Consider the following 20,158-nt stretch of genomic DNA (forward strand, 5'->3'; position numbering starts at 1 on the left):
CACACACATCCACACACACACATCCACTCCCTCCCTCTCCCTTACTCCCTCTCTCTCTCCCTCCCTATTTCCCCTCATAGGTTCTATGCAAGCAGATGAGTGTCACAGCTGGACCTGAGGCACAGACCGATAAACATAGTGCAGCCAATTTCCACGATGGCGAGAGGGGGCACTGGAGGTGACAACAATGACAAGGACCTAAGGACCATCCTTCTGACAAGTTTTAGGTAAGAAAACGTGTATGCCCCGATTCTTGCATTTTTTGCATCCTTGTGGCTGAGAGAGACGCGGAGATAGAGAGAGAGTCTCAGTAGGAAAATATTTGCGTGAGGGTATCATCTGTGCTGTCACTTGCCTGCAAACCTGTGTTCTCGGGGCTTTGTGTTACGAGAATCATCGGAGGTGAGGTGTGAGCAGGGCTGGGCGGAAGGGTGAGCTGCTTTTTATGTCTGTCTGGTGACATTTATCATGCTGTTTAAATTCGTATCTGGAAAAAAATTCTGTTTGATGATAGTTAGCAATGTTTTGTGCAACGTAGAGCATATGGCCGGGTAGAATTCAAGTGATGCTCTTTCATTCTTAATTTGAAATTATTTTTATGCTCAACTGTACCGAGGTCAGAGAGTTTTAAAAATTAATGAGATTCCCTGTGGAGTTCGAATAGTAATGTCTACGTGAGCTGACACAAAAAGATAAGATAGAGCTGGTATATTTTTAACATGGACTTAACTGTCTTAATTGAACATACTCCACTTGAAATGCATGAATTGTACAATAGTTTATGGAAACCTAAGTAGTGGGGCTATTAGTCCTAAAAAATTTTTTTTAATGACCTGGAGAAATCTTGTCAGAACCAGCCTGTAGGAAATGAATATATTGTATGGAGATACTGCTAAAACTTCAGAGGCATAATTGTTCTGGCAACGGAGAATACCTTATACTTTCGAGGAAATGGCAAATAATGAATGAGCCACATGCTAAAAAAGATCTGCAAGTGTGCTTTCCTCGTAAATAATATATAAAAATTAAGGAGATATTTAGGATGAAAAACTGCTGGCATGAACAAAGAAGCAAGTGTACCCACAGATGAGAATTCTTTGTCACAAAAATGAACCCGGGGCATGGATTTAGGAGGTTAAGTGATTTCTACATTCTCAGTGCCCCACAGAAGGGGTGAGTCCAGACATTTAAAAATGTCCTGAAAACTTTCATTTCCCACAATTTAAAAACATTGTTTATGTTCTTGATACAACACATTGTTTAAATGAAGGGGATTGAAAAGCAGTCTGAGTATACAGTAATCGGGGCTAAAGATGCTTTTTATCCGGAGTTCCCCATTTACAAGACCCATTCTGAGCTTCCTGTGATATATTGTTATGTAAATACTGTGCAGCCAGGGAAAGCAGTACTATGGAGATTCAATTTACTTTGAAAGTTGTTCATTATAGCAGGGATGAATGTTATTTATTTGATGTGATTCAAAGGCTGGAAATGACTTTTTCATTGTGGCGCCTTTTGTAATGGGTGCAGGGTGATCTAATCTTTTTAATTTTGGCTTTCACACCAGTGGAGATGAAAAGAGATCTGAACTCATTTATCGGTTGCTAGGTCCTTCTGGAGACCCAAGTCCTGTTCTTGGTTGCTATGGCCAGTCTGACCTCAATCTCTGTGGTTTTGGGGACTTAAGCAGTCTTTTTTTTTTTTTTTTTATTGAGGAGCATGTACCTTGATTTATGTCCAAAATTGTGGCTGAACGTCTTTGTCTGCAAGTGATAAATGGTGCTGAACAATTCATCAGCTCTTACAAGTAAACACCGCTGTCCCACTAAAAATATGTTTTGTTCTGAGTTAATGGTATGGAACAAGGCAGCCTCCACAAACAGCTATCTTTTATTGCGGAGGGGCCTCTGAAACTTGGAGCAAAGTGGAGGAAATCGGCATGTATTTTCTTGTGCATTAGCATTTCACTTGTGATTCGGGTGACGCGGCTTTAGGTGGCTGGAGGATGAGAGGGTAAACCTTTCCTTCCCTTACTTTCTCTCTAGTTGGGGCTGCAGGAGAAACAGGCCCTCTCCGGATGCCTGGCTGCTGCTGGGGGCATCAGGGAGTCAGGAGGAGTTTCTCCGCCCGGGTTGGCCTCTGCTTCGCAAGTGCCCAGTGCTGAGGCACAAACAGGCGGCTCTGTCACCTTGGCTCTCATGCTGGTTCTTTGAGGTTAAGTTGTATCCAATATTGGCGACTCCCAGAGATGTTCTGCTTGTTGCTACTTAATGGTCCCTGGACGACCTTGCATTCTAGAACCTTGTTAAGAAAGGCGCCGCGCTGATTAAGAGGCTGCGGAGTATACAGCCGTGCTTAGCAGATGAGCCCTCATACATTTCCCATTCCCTTAAAAAGTGCTTAATTGATGCTGCAGGCAGCATACAGTCTGCTAATCAGATGCTGCTGGCAAAGTAGGTATCGGGAAAGGCATTTATTGCTTATAAGCGCCGTCAGCTTCTTTCCGAGAGATTGCAGCTTTGTAGTGTAGTTTTTTTTTTTTTCTTTTAATAGTGATATGCTAATGGTTTTTATTCTAAGTCGGCCAGAACTGAGTATCTTCAAGAAAAATGGGCTCCACGAGAAGTGGCATCGTCCTCAAATGGAAAGGTAAAAATTAAACATTTTTTAAAAGTGCAATTGTCAAACCATTCCATGTATTTCTTGCCAGTAACATTGGAAAACTGCTCTCTAAATACAACTAAAATTTAAGCCATTCTCTCTAGCCATAAAAGGTTTAAAGAAGAGACTATCGTAGGGAATTTTATTGTTAGTCATTTTCTAAAGATTGTCTAGCCTTTGTTAACAAAATACAATCAGGTGCTTCATATGTTTCCTTCCAGCCTTGAAAATGAGCAGATGTTTGTTTGTTTGTCTGTCTTTTTAGAGGACTTTATCATTTGGGGGATCAATAAAAGCAACCTTTATTTCATGTAGATTTTATTCCCAGAACTGGTAAATAAGAACGGGGATTGGGTGATGTCGCAAGTCTTCTTTCAGCTTGACAATTCCTCAAAGAGCACTAGTTTTCCGAAAGAAGGCATAAGGATGCCTTTATTGGTGTTAATTGCACTTCTTCAACTGTTTAGCTCTTTTTAGTGGGGCAGCAGTTAAAAGTTCTATGCTCTATGGTACAGGTAATAATTGTGGCTGGAAGTCATTTTCCAAAAACTGATTTTTGAAGGTATTTTTTTAACTGCTACCTTAGCGCTTGATGAAGACTGGGGTTTTGCAAGGCTAAATTGTGGCTCCTTCACTTGGGTTTCTTACTTCAGGTCTTCTTGAAGGTAATACTTCATGTAAGTGGCTAATTTCACAAGAAATGTTTAATTCCAGGTATCCGAAGGCAAATATTTCCCAGTCTGTGGTATGTATCTTTGTGTGTATGTGAACATATCTCAATATAAAATGTTTTATAAATTTTACATTGTGTTTTGCTTTGCTATTATTTCAGAGGATTTAAGCGAATGTTGGATAGTGCCCAATTTCCTGAAATGATTAAATTCAGTCTCTGAAGAATCTGGGGGAAAGGCCTATAATGACATTTTGATGACTTTCATTTTAAGGAATAATAGAAATTGAGTAAAATACTTTAATAGCTATTCTCTAATATCTCATTCCAAATACAATGTTTTTATTGCTCATTCTAGCTTACAATTTTCTGGTGATAATAATGTTGGCTGGTAATTGTTTCTGACATAGAAGTCATTTTATCCTTATGTAAAAGTTATTTCAGAAAAGTCTTCCTGCATTTATCTCAGCTAAAGCAACTGCATTGATTGAACTCTTGAGATAAACCAGTGAGTATTTCCAGATTCCTCCCATTTTAATTCGGTACTCCCTTACAGGAATTAGGTGTATATAAAAGGGAGGAATATTACAAATGATAGTTTGTGGTGTAAAGAGGGAAAACAAAGAGGCAAATCAGGGGCAGGCTGAGAAAACAGAAAGAATCAATACTATGCACTATCACAAAATTGACTTTACTTCGCTTTGAGATGTCATGTACCTTTAAATTTAATAATGGACTAAGAAATCAAATCATATGTATGTAAATATGCAGTTGTTTTATCTTTCTGTACTGAATAGGTAAAGGCATGTATAGAAACTTAATGTAATTGCAGCGAATGTTACCAGGAACATCTTTGCACCTCAATTCTTTCGGGAGATGTAGACACAAGTGAAGTTAATCACGTAGCTTTTAAAGAATCAAATCCTTTGGGAACTGGAGTTGTGACATATTAGATCAATTTTCATGTAAGTCAGAATGAAAATCTTAAATCAGTTTTTCTGCGCAAGTTACACAAAGCCATTAGCTTCCAAACTGCATTGTTCTAAACACTAATTAGAAAAATTTGTATGCAATTGAACTTGATTGTTGTGAATATTTCCAGTCAGAGTATTATATTATTGCTGAATTAACATGCCATCGGTGCAATTTTTTTTAGCTGGTATCTGCTTATTCTCCTCCCCTAATGTGTTTACTAAATTTCCCCAAGTTTACTTTCTTTTTGTCATTAATACTCCCTTCCAAATAGCAGTATTGCTGAGTAATTGGTTACTCTTAGTTTCTTTCTGCCTACTATAATTTCGGTTTTTGTCTTTTTGGTGTGCCATTCTTCTTATCTGTCATCTAGACAGTTATATTGACTTTGAAGCTGTTTGTGTGACCTGTCTGTGTTTGGGGGGTGGAAAACTTATTTCATTAGAAATTGTGTATAAAGTGCTGAAAGATTTGAGTTGCCTTTGGGATTTTGTGCAAGGGCTTGATATTGGGATATAGTATTTCCCAGTGGTAGCAAGTTACTTGCATAATCCAATAAAATCTTTCCTTCAAGCTACGTTACTTTATTTTCCACCAAGTGGCAAACCTCAGAGTTATACTGAGCATCAGCTAGGAAACTTGTTACAAGAAAAACGGGCAGGGGAGGGACCCTCTTGGATAGCTGGCGAAGGTGTCACTCCAGGTTACTCTTCTAGTATGTTGGCAAGGATACATTGTAAAGTTTTATCAACTGGAGTTTTGTGTTTAATCACCTCTGTGATCCAAGAGCAGATTTTAATTTGCATTACCATCAGTCAGATACTTTTGTTTAAAGGATCCCAGAATGATTTCAGAAAAGAAAAGTTATGCTAAAAACCTTAATTACACACTCTGTCACTCACTAATAATTAATTGAAGCATTGAAAAATTTGTCAGATTTTTAAAATGTGAAAATTGTAGTTTGCTCAATGGTCTTTATAATCTTTTTTTTTTTTTTTAATCAAGAGATGGCTCGTATAGAATCATAATGGGCCTGAGTCTTTGTAAAGTTGCTAGACTTTATGATCCTACACCCTATAGTGAACAGAACTGTTTTGCATTTTTAATAACATCTCTGAGCCATAATTTATGTTCTTAATGTCGCTTGGCATTATTTAAGCACAACATATTGTGATTTATAAATCTTTGAAATTCCTGTATTTTTCTGACGATCAAATTCACAGTCCAAATGCAAAGCCTGAAATATACCATCAGGCTAGGAATTTCCTTAGAGAAAGAAAGATAAGGTAGCAAGCACGCCATGGTCAGGAACATATGGTGTACCGTTAATTATCACAATCTCAAGGGTTTTAACATAGTTTACTGCCGGCATCTTTGAAAATATTGGATCTTCAGGATATGTTTGAAGAAGAATTTGATTTGCTAGAAATTTGAAATGTGGAAATCAAATAAATGATTTTTAAAATGTTCTCCCATAAGGATTTAGAAAATTTTCATTCATTCATTCCACAGACCTTTGTTCAGTGCCTACCCTGTTCCAGACACTATTCTTGTGGCTCTTTATTTAATATTCACCATTAATTCAATGTTCATGATTTGCCTGATTTTGCAGATTATAGGAGTCTCGCCAGTTAGTCATACATGGATCAGCTAATCACATCACAATCCATATCATTTTGGAACTCATACTTCACTTGCCTCTCCTTTCAAGGGCTTAAAATATATTCTAGGCATATATGCCAATTTAGAAGACTATATTGGCAAAGCCGTCAGAATGTGTTTTAAGAAGTTATCTTATTGATGTGTATTTAGAACGGGGGTCTAAATTCATCCTTTTCCCCTCACTATTTAGGCCCATGATGCAGCAAATACCACACTGGTTTTATTACATGTGCTTCCTTCTGATGCTGCTTATGCTATTTTAAGGGACCTCTTATTCTAATTATTAATGGTTCACATTTATTTTCTATATGCCAATGTACTAAACCCTCTACCTTTGTTTTCTTATTTAATCCTTTCAATTACATTCTGAGAAAGGTAGTGTTACTATCCCTGCTTGTAGAAGAGGAAATGGAGGTTTTGAGAAGTTAACTCCCTCAAGGTCACAGAGCTAGCAGGCAGCTGAGATGACTTAAAACCCAAGTGTTTCAGGCTCTATTCATGCTTCCAGTCATTCAACAAGTATTATGGAGCTTTTATGAGGTCCTAGGCCTCCTCAAAGTGTTTAGAATAAAGCCGTGGATGTAACAGGCAAGCCTCTGCCCTTAGAATAGGAGCATGCAGCCACCTTACAGTCCGTTCTGCCATTTCCCTTTGCATCTATGGATTCCCCAGAGCCAGTAGGATAAAACATTTAATTTCAAACCTTCTTTAGACCTCTCACTATTTGGCTTCAATCTTTCTTTCCAGCTGCATTATTACCTATTTCAAAATAAGAATCTGCTAAATGAGAAGACTGATCTGTTCATTGCCCCCATGAAGTTTGCCTTGTGTCTCCTCTGATCATTCCTGCCCCGAAACACTTTTGCCACTTCTTTCTCAACACTTCCCGTCCTTCTGTGTCTGGGTCAAAGCCCATGGTGCCAACAAAGTCTGTCTTAGAAATGAAATCCAAAAGTTCTTTTATCTGCATTGATCATTCGACACATGACGTTTGCAACAACTAAAGGGACTTGAGGCTAGGTAACATTTCACATATTTCCTGTGTCCTGGCTTCCTGGCTGTTTAAGTGTTTGGACATGTGTCAAGGTGATATGTTGGCAAAGAGTTCAGGGAACCAGTAGTAAAGTAAGAGAAGAAAGTAGAAGAGGAAAAGGACTGGAAAGCATGGAAACAAGAGCCCCACAGCCTAGCACAGAGCCTGGCATAGAATATGCAGTTAATACACATTTGAGGCTGGGAAGAGGAGAAGAGAGGCGCAAAGAAAGGAGAGACTGACAACAGGAGGAAAATTAGCAGGGAAAGAGATTTATAAATTTATATAAATTTATAGCCCCAGGCCTTCAAAGATCTTTAAATATTTCATCAGTGTCAGAGATCCCATTAAGGAATGTATAGATATACATAATAATTTTTATTTTCGTATATGTTTTTGCCTTTTCTGAGATAAATAAACTGCCACTCTTATCAACATTAATTCATTAAATATGGAGTGAACTTTCTGGTGTTTCTAAGAGAAAGGGCAATTGTGTTATCTTTGTCTATGTTTATCAACACTATTCAGGCCCAGGGTGACTCTAAGCTGGTTGTATTGTTTTTTATGCTGTGTATGATTATTTCTCTCTCCCTTGGGATATTACTTAGTATCACAGAAGTTGCTGATAGCCCCCCCCCCACAAAAGAGACATCCTCTTAACCATCATAAAGTTTTATTGGTTAATACTTTATGTCAGATTTTTTTTCAATATAAGGTAAATTCAGCTTCAAAATCCTAATGCAACTTCTCTTCTACCAACAAGCAGCTCTTGCGGTTAATTTTATTTATGTTTTTACTCAATCATGTTAAAAAAAATGTAGCCTTGACTCCTCAAGAAAAATATATATGTCTGTATTTTGTGTGGGTTCTCAAATCAGGTGCTTAAGGTAGAAATTTTATTTCATAGGAAAATTCAGATAGGTATTTCTTAAAGCAACTACTATACCTGAGCTCTGCTATGGAGCTGTTTTACTGACTGTAAGAGCCATGACCTGTACACATAGCTATGACTATAGGCTTACTTCAAGGAGGTATTACTAATACATAATATATGTGTAATATGTATTAATTTCCCTGGGTAAAGCAAGCTAGAAAGTTTGTACCTTGAACCCATGATCATGGTAGCCCATGTGTACCCTCTAATTCCTATGGGAATACTCAGCTGAAGCAGCCCCATTCTTTGGGAATCCCTACTTGCTAGTTGAGATGAGTGATGATGGAGTGTTGGCCATGAGACTTCGAGCTACCTCCTGCTTTTAGGAAACAAGGAATATTTCTGCAGTCTGTGTTGTAATAGTAGCAGTTGAACAGTCCATGAGAGTTCCAAAAATGAAAATGTGCTCCAAGTGCTTATTGCATCCTGCACTGATGTCAGTAAAATGCTGAGGATGAGCTTTTCTCCCCTTTAACCCTAACTTTCTATGGTCCCTTCATTTTGACACTGATTTCAGGCATGAACCTTGGCACTTAGCTAGAGTGTGTAATTGTTGGTATCTCGCTGCCACCTGGGTGCACAATGGCGAACAATATTTAGCCCCTGTGATTTGCCATAAGAACACACCACATGCAGTTGGAAAGGGAAATATTTAATCAGCCAGTTTTCTCCATGCAGTCCCAATCAGTTGAGTTGGTTGAAGATTCTGTGTTCTCTGAATTAACTGTGTGTTTTGTCATTGCAAAAATAAAACCTTTGCTCCTTCTCAAATTCATATCATGCAAATTGGGGACATGGCATATCAACTTGAATGTACAAACAAAAAGAAGGTATTTCAAAACATGCTAAATTAATAACTCGTTTCGGTCAAAAGATTTTTTTTTAAAGTTTCTTGAGTCCTCTGTTTTGTTGGCTCACTATGGATATGACATGTAAAAGGCTATACGTGACGCACAAATAATAGCATTCCATTTTTAGGCATGTTGTATGACGGGGCTGTTGATCTTTAAAATAAATTCCATTTGGTGACATTTACAAGAATAGTTTCACATTAGCAGCTTTTAATTTTAATTTTTAAGTAAATAGGAGAATGGTCTAACTTTCAAGTAGTCACCTAGGAAGTATGTACTTACATAATGGAAACAGGAAATTCACGTTGCTTCCCTTCAGATTTTGTGCTTCTCATCAGTCCAGAGAAATAGTTTTGACAAGTAGGCAAATGGTATAAGAATAGGATTATCTCTATAAACAGGCAGCATATCATCTTCAAGATTGAGATCTATTTTTTAAGCCTGGTGCTTTCAAAGTGCTGGCAGGATTTGAATCCAGAGCTTAGTCCTCATTTTATTTTAATCCTGCTAATTCAGTGTGGTGCAATGCGATCCAGTCTAACCCACTTCAATAGTTATGAATACCTTAACCTCCTTCAGTCAGTTATCTCTTTGGTAGTATTTATTTTTTGGTTAGATAAATACAATAGGAAATGTCAGTACATAGGGCAAAGAAGTTCTGATCTAGAATATTTTAAAGAGTTCAGAATTTCTATGTAGTTTGGGGGCTTTATTTTTTCCATTCTAAGTTCAGTTAAAATTGGTACAGTATATGACCTTTCTAATGAAAACCGTATCTTCTTTGCTTAATAATCATGATTATTGTCATAAATTTGGGAAGACTTCAAATCATTTATTAACTCAATTATCCAATTGGCTTTTTCCCCCTTGATTATCTTGTCTGACCAGTGTTGCTAAAGGCACTGAGGAGCACTGGGTATTATACACAAACAATGAATCATGGAGTACTACATCAAAAACTAATGATATACTGTATGGTGACTAACATAACATAATAAAAAAAATAAATAAGTAAATAAAATCTTAAAAAAGAAAATAAATAAATAAAGGCACTGAGGAGGATTTTATAAAAGGTAAAAATATGATGTTTCCCTCATCAACTATTGTATAATTGGAGAGAGAAAAAGAACTTTAAAGAATTAATTGGATAATATAATAAAATTACTTTAGCAATCATACTTCAGTTCTGTGAAGGGAGAAGCTGTTCCCTCACAGGTAGAAAGCAGCATAAACAATCAAATATATAGCTTTCTGGCTCAGAATATTATTTCAGACTATTTGTTGTGAGAACAGTAATGAGAACATTCAGAATAAAGACTAGTTCCTGAAAATGGTTGTTACAATTTTCAATTTATTTCATCAGCAAAAAGATTTTCATTTCATGAAGACTTAAAAAAAATTAACTGTGTTACATAGTTAATAATTAAGTGTCCAAAATTTACAAATACTTTATTGAAGGTTTATAATAAACTATGTATGTGGGGGGGGGGGGCGTGGAGTTTACCATTGCCCTAATTGTACTTCATGATATTCTTCTAAAATTTGGACACAAATGAAAATTGAAAAGTTTTTTGAAATGCTTCAACTTCCTTGCTGTCTTGAGAAGACAGACAAACATATTTTGTGCAATGGAAAACTTTTCAAAGCTGCCTTTAACAGCATCCTTAGGTGTGTCAAGCCCTGCCCAGAGCTTTGTTCTCTCAGGGAAATATTACACCATTCACCCACATAGCTAAAAACACTATCCCAAACAACACCTAACATTAGGCAAAGAGCTTTGGGATTAGTTCAATCTTCGTTCTTATCACGATTATAAACTTTTAGGATTTTAAGTAGAAACAACTTTGTATTTATGTACTTGTCATTTATGCAAGGTAAGGCAAAGATTAGCTAGCCAAAAAAATTTAAAGCTGTAATCAAAAAACCTTGACGTTTTTGCCCCTAGTTAGGTTAAGATCTCAGTATTGAAAAGCCCAGAAATAGTTTAATTATTCTTACTTTTATCTTGTGGTGTTTGTATTTTGTAGACCTAGAGAGAACAGCCTTGACCATTTCTACCTTCTCTACTCAGGGAAGGGAAGAATTGGAGACAAATGAGTGCCCCATTCCCACCAGATATCTCCTATGGACAGTGTGTGGCATTCAATAAGCAAGGAGGACAGATGCCCTAATATTAAGGGAATAGGGGGAGGGTGCAGCAAAGGACAAATTCTCCTGAGTATCCTGGTATGTGAATAGACTTATACTAGATTCATCAGAGGGAGAATCAGACAGAAAGATACTTAATAAGACCCTCTCAGAGAATGGAGAGCAGATTCCTCTCTAAGGATGTGGCGGCTCTTGGTTCTCAGCGTCTTTGGGAAGCAGGGTTCACCATCCACCTGTCTAAACAGATAAAGAGTGCAAAGACACTACACACCTTCTCTCTGTGACTTGTGAATGTCTTTGGTATCCCCAAATAAGGATCTCCTCTCCCTGCTGTCTACTCTAGGCTGCATTTCATTTTTGATAGCCATTTGCAGAAGGCACTTTCAGACTCCATGGAATTCAAAAGGTATGGTTGAGAAATTCTTCAGTGGGATTTCTCCCTACCCCCACCCCCAGTAGATGATTTGGAACATGAAGTTCAGAGACTTAAATACATTTTATCTATCTCTACCTTTAAAACTATACATTAAAAAGAAAACTACACATTTAGACTCACACCATTTGAAGAAAAATGAAACAAAAAACTCAAGAAGGTGAAAGCATTCTACAGTGGGGAATATGATATATGGCTAAAGTTGTGAATCAAAAGAGATCAAAGACAATAAGTAGAAACAAAAAGATCAAGTTTTTGTTGAATTATGGGTTCATCTATTCTCAGTTTCACTTGCTAGATCACGATGTCCATTGTCTTCTTAAAATTTAATTTTAGTGCCATACCTCTAAGAGTAAGTCTTTTTCAGCATAGCATCCTCACCTTGTCCACTGTTTCTGGGGATTACACCTCTCTAGCTCCCCTCCAAGTGCTGATTCATGACAACTTAACCTTGGCATAACTTGCTCATTGTCATCCAGGTCTTTACCCCAGAAAAGCAGCCAGAGTATTTTGATTAATAGTGCTTATGATGGCAAATACAAATTCTTATGCTTCCTCTTAAAATATTTAAATGTGAAATCAGTATTAGAGTACTGTGACAATGTCCAGGAGCACAGAGCTTTTTTCTTGCACCTATGGTGAATCCCTATCTTGTCAGTAATTGACTGTTAGCTTTTCAGGTTTGTGTTCATTTTTCAGGCTACATCACCTGGTTATGTCATTTTTATGTTTGAGCTCAGCCCCCTGTGATTTGAGGGCCTTGGATGTTTTTCGCAAGTCTAATATTCTAATATTTGAGCACACACATTGAAGAGAGGGTTATGAGAACTCAGACCTCCTTGCGTGATCATTCAGATGGCATTTGGAGCATCTCCTCAGTTGATGTCTCCTGTTCTTGTTCACTTTAGGGCCCTAAGTTAAGTAGCAGCCTTTGAGGCAGGAAGATGATAGTGTTTGGAATCAAAACAAATTCAATGCAAATTCAAGACATGCCATTATCTTGGACCAATTGTTTAGCATCTTTGAAACACAGTTCTTTTCCTCTGCCAAGTAAGGACTATAATACCCACCTTACTAACATTTCTTGACCATTTCCTGCATGCCAGGCATCATACCCACATGGGCTATAAGGCAAGAACTATCATTAGCCACGATTTACAAATTACCACACTGAGACTTAGAGAGGTCAGGAAAACCCACCCCAAAATATGCATAGTTGTTAAGTAGTGGGGCCTCTTGTTGGTTCTTTTATTTCTGCAGAATTTCTTTTTAGGAAAGGACTTGCAGGGTCAAAAGGCATGTACATAATAAATTTAGTTAGTTTCCAAACATTGTTTGGTTTTAAGCCCTTGACTACAAGAAGCAGTATTAAAGCTGTAATTTAGGTTTCACTGTGTTGCTGCATTGCAGACCATTGCTCTTTGAGAGTGTTCTCTGTAAGTGGTCGTGGAGAGCTATATGCTCTGAGAGCTGCTTTATACTTTCTTCTTGAAGATAGTGATGAGGCTCTCATCTTGATGAGCACAACTCCTTTTCAGCAAAGATTCCGGGTAAATGGCTGTTGCATGGGATTTAATACTAGCCTACAAGGCGATTGTGATGCCTCAGATGAAGAGTGGCAAGTTGCCATTTCCAGAAGAGTTTGACATTCTCAGGGAGGAGTTTTATAACCTTGAAGAGTTTTATATTTGTGATTTGTATGGCTCTTGATAAAGAAAAAAGAGGAATTATTTACTAGGAATTTAAGACTTTTATTCTGCTGTGCTTCATTTGCTGCCCCGTTCCCCATTCACAAGGCACCGCTAACTTCAGCTTCTTCTACTTCATCTGCAGGCTCTTGAAGTCTGTGGGATGCCCAAGTGTGTGTGGAAACACGGAAATAGCACAGTCCCTTTGGTTAAGAATAACATGTCAGTTTTCTTTTCTTGCTTTTGTGTGCTCTCTGGAGCTCACCCATGCATGATGTTCCAGTTGACTTCAAAGGCAAGTCTGTGGTTGGATTAGCTCCACAGGACAGAAAGCAAGGTAAGAAACAGGCTTAGTGCTTTCAAGGCCCACTGGGGAGCTGATAGAGCCAAGCTATGTAGTTACCAAGATGATTTGTTCATTTATGTCCTCATGGAAAAACAGGTACATTCGGATAGTACTTTCTATTTTATTGTCACTATTAAAGTCATTTTTAAAATGGTGACTGGACAACCCTGAAGAGGTTGATTTATAGCTATATAATTCCTATAGTTGGGGAGTTTACAGTCTAATAAAGGAAATATAAATATAATAAGTTTGGCACGAGAAAATACTACTAAAGTCATGAAGGCATGAAATATGCAAATACGGTAATTCTAGGTATTAAAAAAGGAAGGGCCTGAAGAATAGTGTGTGCTTGAGAAATTCCAGCTAAGGCCCGTTTGCTTTCCAGATATTGCCAGCAAAGGTAGAGTTCTGACAGAAGGCCAGAGCCAGTCATTGCTGAAGGCGGGATGGAGAAGACCTCATCACACACTTAGGGCACACTTTGGGAGAAGGCTCAGAAATGAAAGAGGAGTGGCTGAATGATGTGGGCATCGAGATGACTTGCCTGAGAAGGATATGGCAGACCAGAGAGGGTTAGGAGACAAAGCAGATAGGGCAGGGTGGGGTGCCCACAGGGGACTGTGAAGCTAGGAAAACCTACCAGGGAAAATGTCAGCATGGAAACCTAAGGAAGAAGAGGAAGTGATGAGGTCCTTGGAAAAGTCTGGGAAACAACCCTAGTGGTTCTGCTGTGTATTGACCGTCAGCTTATGTATGATGTCTGGAAGCCACACAAAGGCAGATGAAGAGTCTTAAGTTCAGAAAACAGAGCACCAGATAAAAGGGGCCACAGTAATCCAGGTGGGCGCTCACCAAGCCCTAGACTGAGACTGAAGATAGGATGTGAAAAGGGGGTAAATGAAGTGGTGAAGGAAATCAATAAAATACCAAGTACATCAACAAAACCCAACGGTCAGTGAAGGAGGGCTCGGAAACAGGAGAGGGTAGGAAGGAGTTAAGTGTTGGAAGGTCTTGCTTCTCTGATGCTGAAATTACAGCTAAGAGCAAGCCCAAGGATAAACAGGGTCCCAGCAAATCCTAGAAAAAGGACCAAACATACTTACTGCATGTTTTTTCTTCTGTCTCTGGAATGAAGAAGAAAGAGAAAATTATTTCTTTGCCCTACCTTTATTCCATTTTATCTCCAGGATCACAAAATATGCATTAGTTGAATTTCTGTGAAACTAAAAGCACTTTTTAATTTCCTCATCCCCGCCCTCTAGAGTTCTTTGAGGTCCCTCGACACCATCTAGGGAGATACTCCAGAGAAACTGCTGTCTGTGTGGTAACCAAAGGCATAGACTTGGTATTACTGAACCTCAGATTGAATCTTGACTGCAGTTACGTTCTCCTAGTGAATAGAGCAGAAGCAGAAATGAATCATTTGTCTCCAGAAATTGTCATTCTGCCTTTGCTTTTGGAGACACTGGCATGTATACTGTGACTGGAACAATCCTGCTTTGATTTGTCATCAAACACTTGCTACTGGACTTTGAAAGGGAAGGAAAATATTGTGAGATTCAAATGAGCTTTTCATTTGGTAAAAGAAGAGGCTATGTGTCTAGCTCTCTTTCCTAATTATTACCAGTAGGTGTTTCTCTCCCAAGATAGATGCCTTAATTTTATGACCTTGGTCCTGCTCAGTATTTGCTTCAGTAGCCACAAAATATATTTTGATTTAATTTCTTAAATCTTAGAAAATATAACAGGAGTGTCAGTCACAGTTTTCGTCTAGTTGGAAATTCTGGAAGAGGAAACCATTAAATGGAAGCCCCTCATTCCATCATTATAGTAGAGGCTGAACTTCGAGAAGGAGCTTTGGTGAGGTCACAAAGCTAGGTAGCGACAGCTAGGGAAAGCTCAAACCTGTTCATATCCAGATGACCCTCTCTTAACGCTGCTGTGCTGTCCCTTTTCCAGTGTGGGAATTTCTGTGCTGTTGAAAACTAACTGCACCTGAAATTGCCATCTACCAACAAATCAGATCTCATGTGTGATGTCTCATGATGTACTTGCACATCTATCTCAAAAGCATTATGATAAAGTACTAGATAAGCACTCTGGCAATGACAGGACTGAAGTCGGAATTAAAGAGATTTTTTTTAAAAAATAGTGGTTATTTAAGAAAACAATCACCTTTTCTCTGATTTCCTAGGAGATTTCGTACAAAAGTTATGAATCTGACTCCATCTTAGTTCAGGTTTTGCTTGCTAAAGAGCCTGCCATCCTGGGACCAGGGCACATTGCCCAGAAAGTTTCTCAAATGTGAATGTGGTGGAACAGAAAGGACGGAGGAAGAGGAGAGGCGTGTGGAACCGTCACGGATGGAGCCACAGCCGAGTTTGCTGTGGTCGGGGCTGGCACTTCAGTCCAGAGACAGTCATCCGTTCAAGTGGATCCCCATGTTTCTTGTGTCTTAAATTTCCTCCCCTGTGTCCTGGTTCCAGTCCATCTTCAGGCCAGTATCTCCACTCACCATCTCATTCAGACCTCTTGAAAATTTGCTGTGTGTGTATTTTGTGCATTTCCTTGTCTCCACTTCCCAGTCCCCAGCATCTGACACCTGCTCTCAGCTCACAACGGAACTAATGGTTCCTAAACTGCTAAACCCTAAGGGATGTTCTCAGTCTCTCCTGGATCTCTCTGCACATGTGGCCACATCGATCAGTCTCTCCTTCTTGAAGTTCCTCTGGTTGTTCCTTCCCTATCTCTATCATGGCCTTCTCTTCCTCCTTCTTCCACGAGGTTCATCCTCAGCCCATTGCTCCCCTCCCATACTCTCATCCACTGTCAGGATTTACAATGACGCACAAATTTTATTTGTAGCTCAGATCCCTTTCCTCAGATATCCAACTGCCTGCTATGTCCACGAGGCACCCTCCAACCCAACATGCACAAAAGGACCTCATCACCATCCCCCTTAACCTGGTTTCTCGTTCTGTGTTCTTCTGTAGCATGCCGTGGATCCACATCCTCGCATCTACCTGGACTAGACACCAGAGACTCATTTTCAGTTTCCTTTTTCCACTTCTGTTTTCTCCCATGTCGAACCCATTGCCACGACTGCCTTGCGCAGGCCTAAAACACACCCGTGTGTTCCTGCCCTGCTGGATAAAGTCCAAAATAGTCCCAACTTGAGTTCTAACCTTAAATACACTGCATCCTGCCTTGCTCATCTTATCTCTAACAATTTCCTGTTTTAAACTTTGCTTTCCAGACACAGACAACAGCTGGGAATTCTGCTTAGGAACCCTGTCATTTCTTGGCTTTGACTGTCTCCTTGGCCTCTAAGTCACTTCTGTGTCCTCTGTCATGGCCCAATCCGAGGCCTCCTTTGCTGAACACAAATGTGTCACCTCCTCTAAGAATCCTTCTTTTGTGTGCCGTGTCACCCTCCACCCCAACTCCTTAGCCTTACCAATGCCCTGTGCATGTTCCACTCACCGCATGAGCTGTGTCATTCTTTAGTTTGTGGTGTGAGTCTGAAGTCCATTGACAGCTGTTAGCAACTTGTTAGCAACTTATTCCTTTCAACTAAATTCAGACTGAATTCTCTGGATAAGAACTTGGTACAGGACTGGAGAGATCTCTGTCCCACTGCTGATAATTGAGTCAGGAAGCTCTTCATGTAAGGCGTTATATGTATGTAATTTACCTTTAATTTAATTGTACCTTTCCTTCCTTCTGAGCGGTAACTGAGTCACAAATATACAACTATCTTTATTTTACTTTCTCTCTTAACATCCACACTTTACCTATATTTTACCACCAAAAGAAGCTGAAATTAAAAAAGACTAAGTTATTGGCTTGCACAGAACACCCCCGCTAGTTTAGAAGTGTCACAAGAATCTATTTTCTCGATTTCCAGATCTTTTCTCTTGCTGCTTTGTGGCATTGCGTCTCTGTGATTTTTTTAAAAAAACTTTTAAAGGTAAATTTTATATGACCTGTCTTCACTCACATGTCTAAAACATTGATTTTCCGGGGTAGTCAGTTACCATGCCAGAGGAAAAAAATTTAAAGCTTTATTTATCCACATACATTTTTTTTTCATACCGAGAAGTAGCGCACTGAACTTTGCCGTCCCCCAAAATACTAAAATGCTATTTTCTCAGGAAAAAGAGTGAGGTTTATTTTTTGTTAATGAAGTGCCAAACAAGCCCAGCCAACTTGCTGGGCGTAATTAAATTGGAGCATCTTTGGCAGGTACACTGTGTAGCTCCAGCCATGCAAATGTTTTGCAAAAATTGAGCTTAAGCAATTTTTTTTTAGACAGATTCTCTTCAGGAAGAGACATTCAGGAATTGGGGGCAGTTCTCACAATATTATAAATATTTTCAAAGACTGGTTAAATAAGCTCCGTTATTTTCCTAATCACTTAATTCAGGTCTTTCTTCCTACCCCCACCATACACATTCAGATTTCAGCACTTGGCCCCGCTGGGCGTGAATGAAGTGGTAGCAAAGTTCAGATTTAAAAACATGGCTTGTAAAGTGCTTCCATTTTCTAATTTATATTTCTTCTACCGATGCTTTACAATACCGTTTATTCACTATCTCTTTTTGTTCTTCCTAGTAGCAGAGAGGGAACACACACATTGCTTAAAAAAATCACTCCTAGAATATCTACAGACACAGATTCCCAAAAAAACATGCCAAAATGGAAGACAAATAAGTACTTTATGTTTTTTTAGTACACCTTCCGATTTCAGTGAATACATTCTCTCTTGTGTCTGCTCACCTCTACTGTTGTAGCTCAAAAGCAGCCACAGATAATACATAAACAGATGAGCGTGCCTGTGTTCCAAAGAAACTATTTACACAAACAGGTGGCAGGCTGGATTTGGCCCACTGCGTGCTTTCCCAACTCCTCATGTAACTCGGAACTCTTTTATTTTGACTTTTGAAGTCATGGACATAAAAATTAATGCTGACTTCTCTAATGAGTAAAATTTTATAATCAAAGACAAATACATGAATTCTTCAAAGGTTAGAAGAGATAGATCACTTTTAAGATCTTTTCTATCTGAAGTTATTTCTTGGACCATTACAAGTTTCTTGAGGGGAATAAAGAGATGATCATTTATGTCATGCTCTCACCATGATCGAAGTGCCTGCATCATGGTACAGGCATATTTTCAAACAAATGAACGAGCAGTTAAGGCCCTGTGTGCCACCCGATGAGTCAGGTTGCTCCTGTCGCAGACAAGGTATCAGACCCAATCTTGAAGACTCTTAGTTCCTTGTGCTCTGCTGTTTCAAAGGGTCCCAGCTTAAATGCACTGATAATGGTGTAAAGAACAATGCCACGGGCAGTGAGCAAAGTGTGTGTGCTTCCACCTGAGCCCATGTTCTGAAACGGCTGATTGGGGGAGTATGATATGGTCAGCATGTATGGATAAGACTTTAATAAGGACGATACGATTTTTTTTCTCTAGTGCTTTATATCTGTCCCATTAAAAGCAAGAAGGAAAACCCTTTTAGCTGTGAAGGTGGGCTGAGGAGCAGGATGGATTTCCTAGTATTTTCGGCTCCTTACATTTGAGGTTATCATGGCCGTAGTGTCTTGGGTGGAGCTTTGCAAGTACTCGTAACAGATAAGTGGCCCTCTGCCAGAGAGATGCTATTTACATCGAGTAAGAATATCTACTCTGCAGAACTCGGTGAGCAACATGAAAAGTGGTAGGCTCAATTACAAAAGACCTGTAATTATATTCAGGATTCCTCAAGTATAGGTGCCATGACTGGTATTTCTTTAAACTTATGTTTCTTTAAAAATTAATTATAAAAACAATAGTAATCACAGTGAAATTTAAAGAGGGAAAAGGAGCTCCCTCTCCTCTTCCTGCTCCTCCCTCCCCAATTCTACTTCCATTCCCAGATAGAACCTCTGGTAACAGATTGATCTTCATCTTTTTTACACTTTTTCTATACATACACTTGTCTGTGTGTGTGAAACCTACTCGGGACCATGTTATGGTTACTGTTCTACTAGTCCTTTCTCACTGTATCTATTTATCTATCTATCTATCTATCTACCTATCTATCTATCATCTATTTATCTATCTACCTATCTATCATCTAATTATCTACCTATCTATCATCTATGTATCTATCTATCTATCTACCTACCTACCTACCTACCTACCTAGTAATCACTCCATGCTAGCCAATGTAAATCTCCCTCATTCTATTTAGGAAAGAACTGCCCATTATAGAACCCCTTTATACTTTTCTCCCTTCCCCCCCCTTAAGCTCTATAAGCAGTATTCCAAAGATACTTGTTTTAGAAGTTAAGGAGACAAAAACAGCCCTTTCCATGTGAAGAAATGAATACCTACTTTGATTAATCTAGTTTTACTTTCAGTTGATTTACAGATGACTGTTAATAGCTTTGTAGAGTTTTATGGCACTCTACCAAATGTGTCCTGCGTTCTTCCTGTGGCATATTTTTGCACGACTGTGTGTGTTTATAATTATACAACCATAAGGACCCATGCCTCCACATGCATGCTCATGCACATATGCAGATTTATTTATTTCAAGGATGCAATTCAGATCGCTAAGCTCAGAGTGGAAATCATTATGACATGTATCTGTCTTTTGTGACAATGGCATCCTAACAGACAGTGTGTGAATGCTGAGCTTTCAGAATTTTCTACCATCCTTCAATAATTGCTACATGCTTTTAGCTGTATTAACAAGAAGTATCTTTAACCTTC

General features: G+C 38.8%; 1 long non-coding RNA gene across 8 annotated transcripts in view; it reads left to right on the top strand.

Annotated features, from left to right (window-relative positions):
- The window catches only part of LOC116640130, a 101,520-nt gene that overhangs the window by 6,320 nt on the left and 75,042 nt on the right, over positions 1–20,158 (top strand). For 7 of the 8 annotated variants that reach the window (XR_004300967.1, XR_004300970.1, XR_004300968.1 and 4 more), the window contains one exon: positions 81–3,326. This is a non-coding gene — a long non-coding RNA (uncharacterized LOC116640130). The remainder of the gene's footprint in view (positions 1–80; positions 3,327–20,158) is intronic. The other variant, XR_004300971.1, reaches the window with a different exon arrangement.

Source organism: Phoca vitulina, unplaced genomic scaffold, assembly GCF_004348235.1.
Source record: "Phoca vitulina isolate PV1807 unplaced genomic scaffold, GSC_HSeal_1.0 scaffold19, whole genome shotgun sequence".
NCBI classification, from domain to species: domain Eukaryota; kingdom Metazoa; phylum Chordata; class Mammalia; order Carnivora; family Phocidae; genus Phoca; species Phoca vitulina.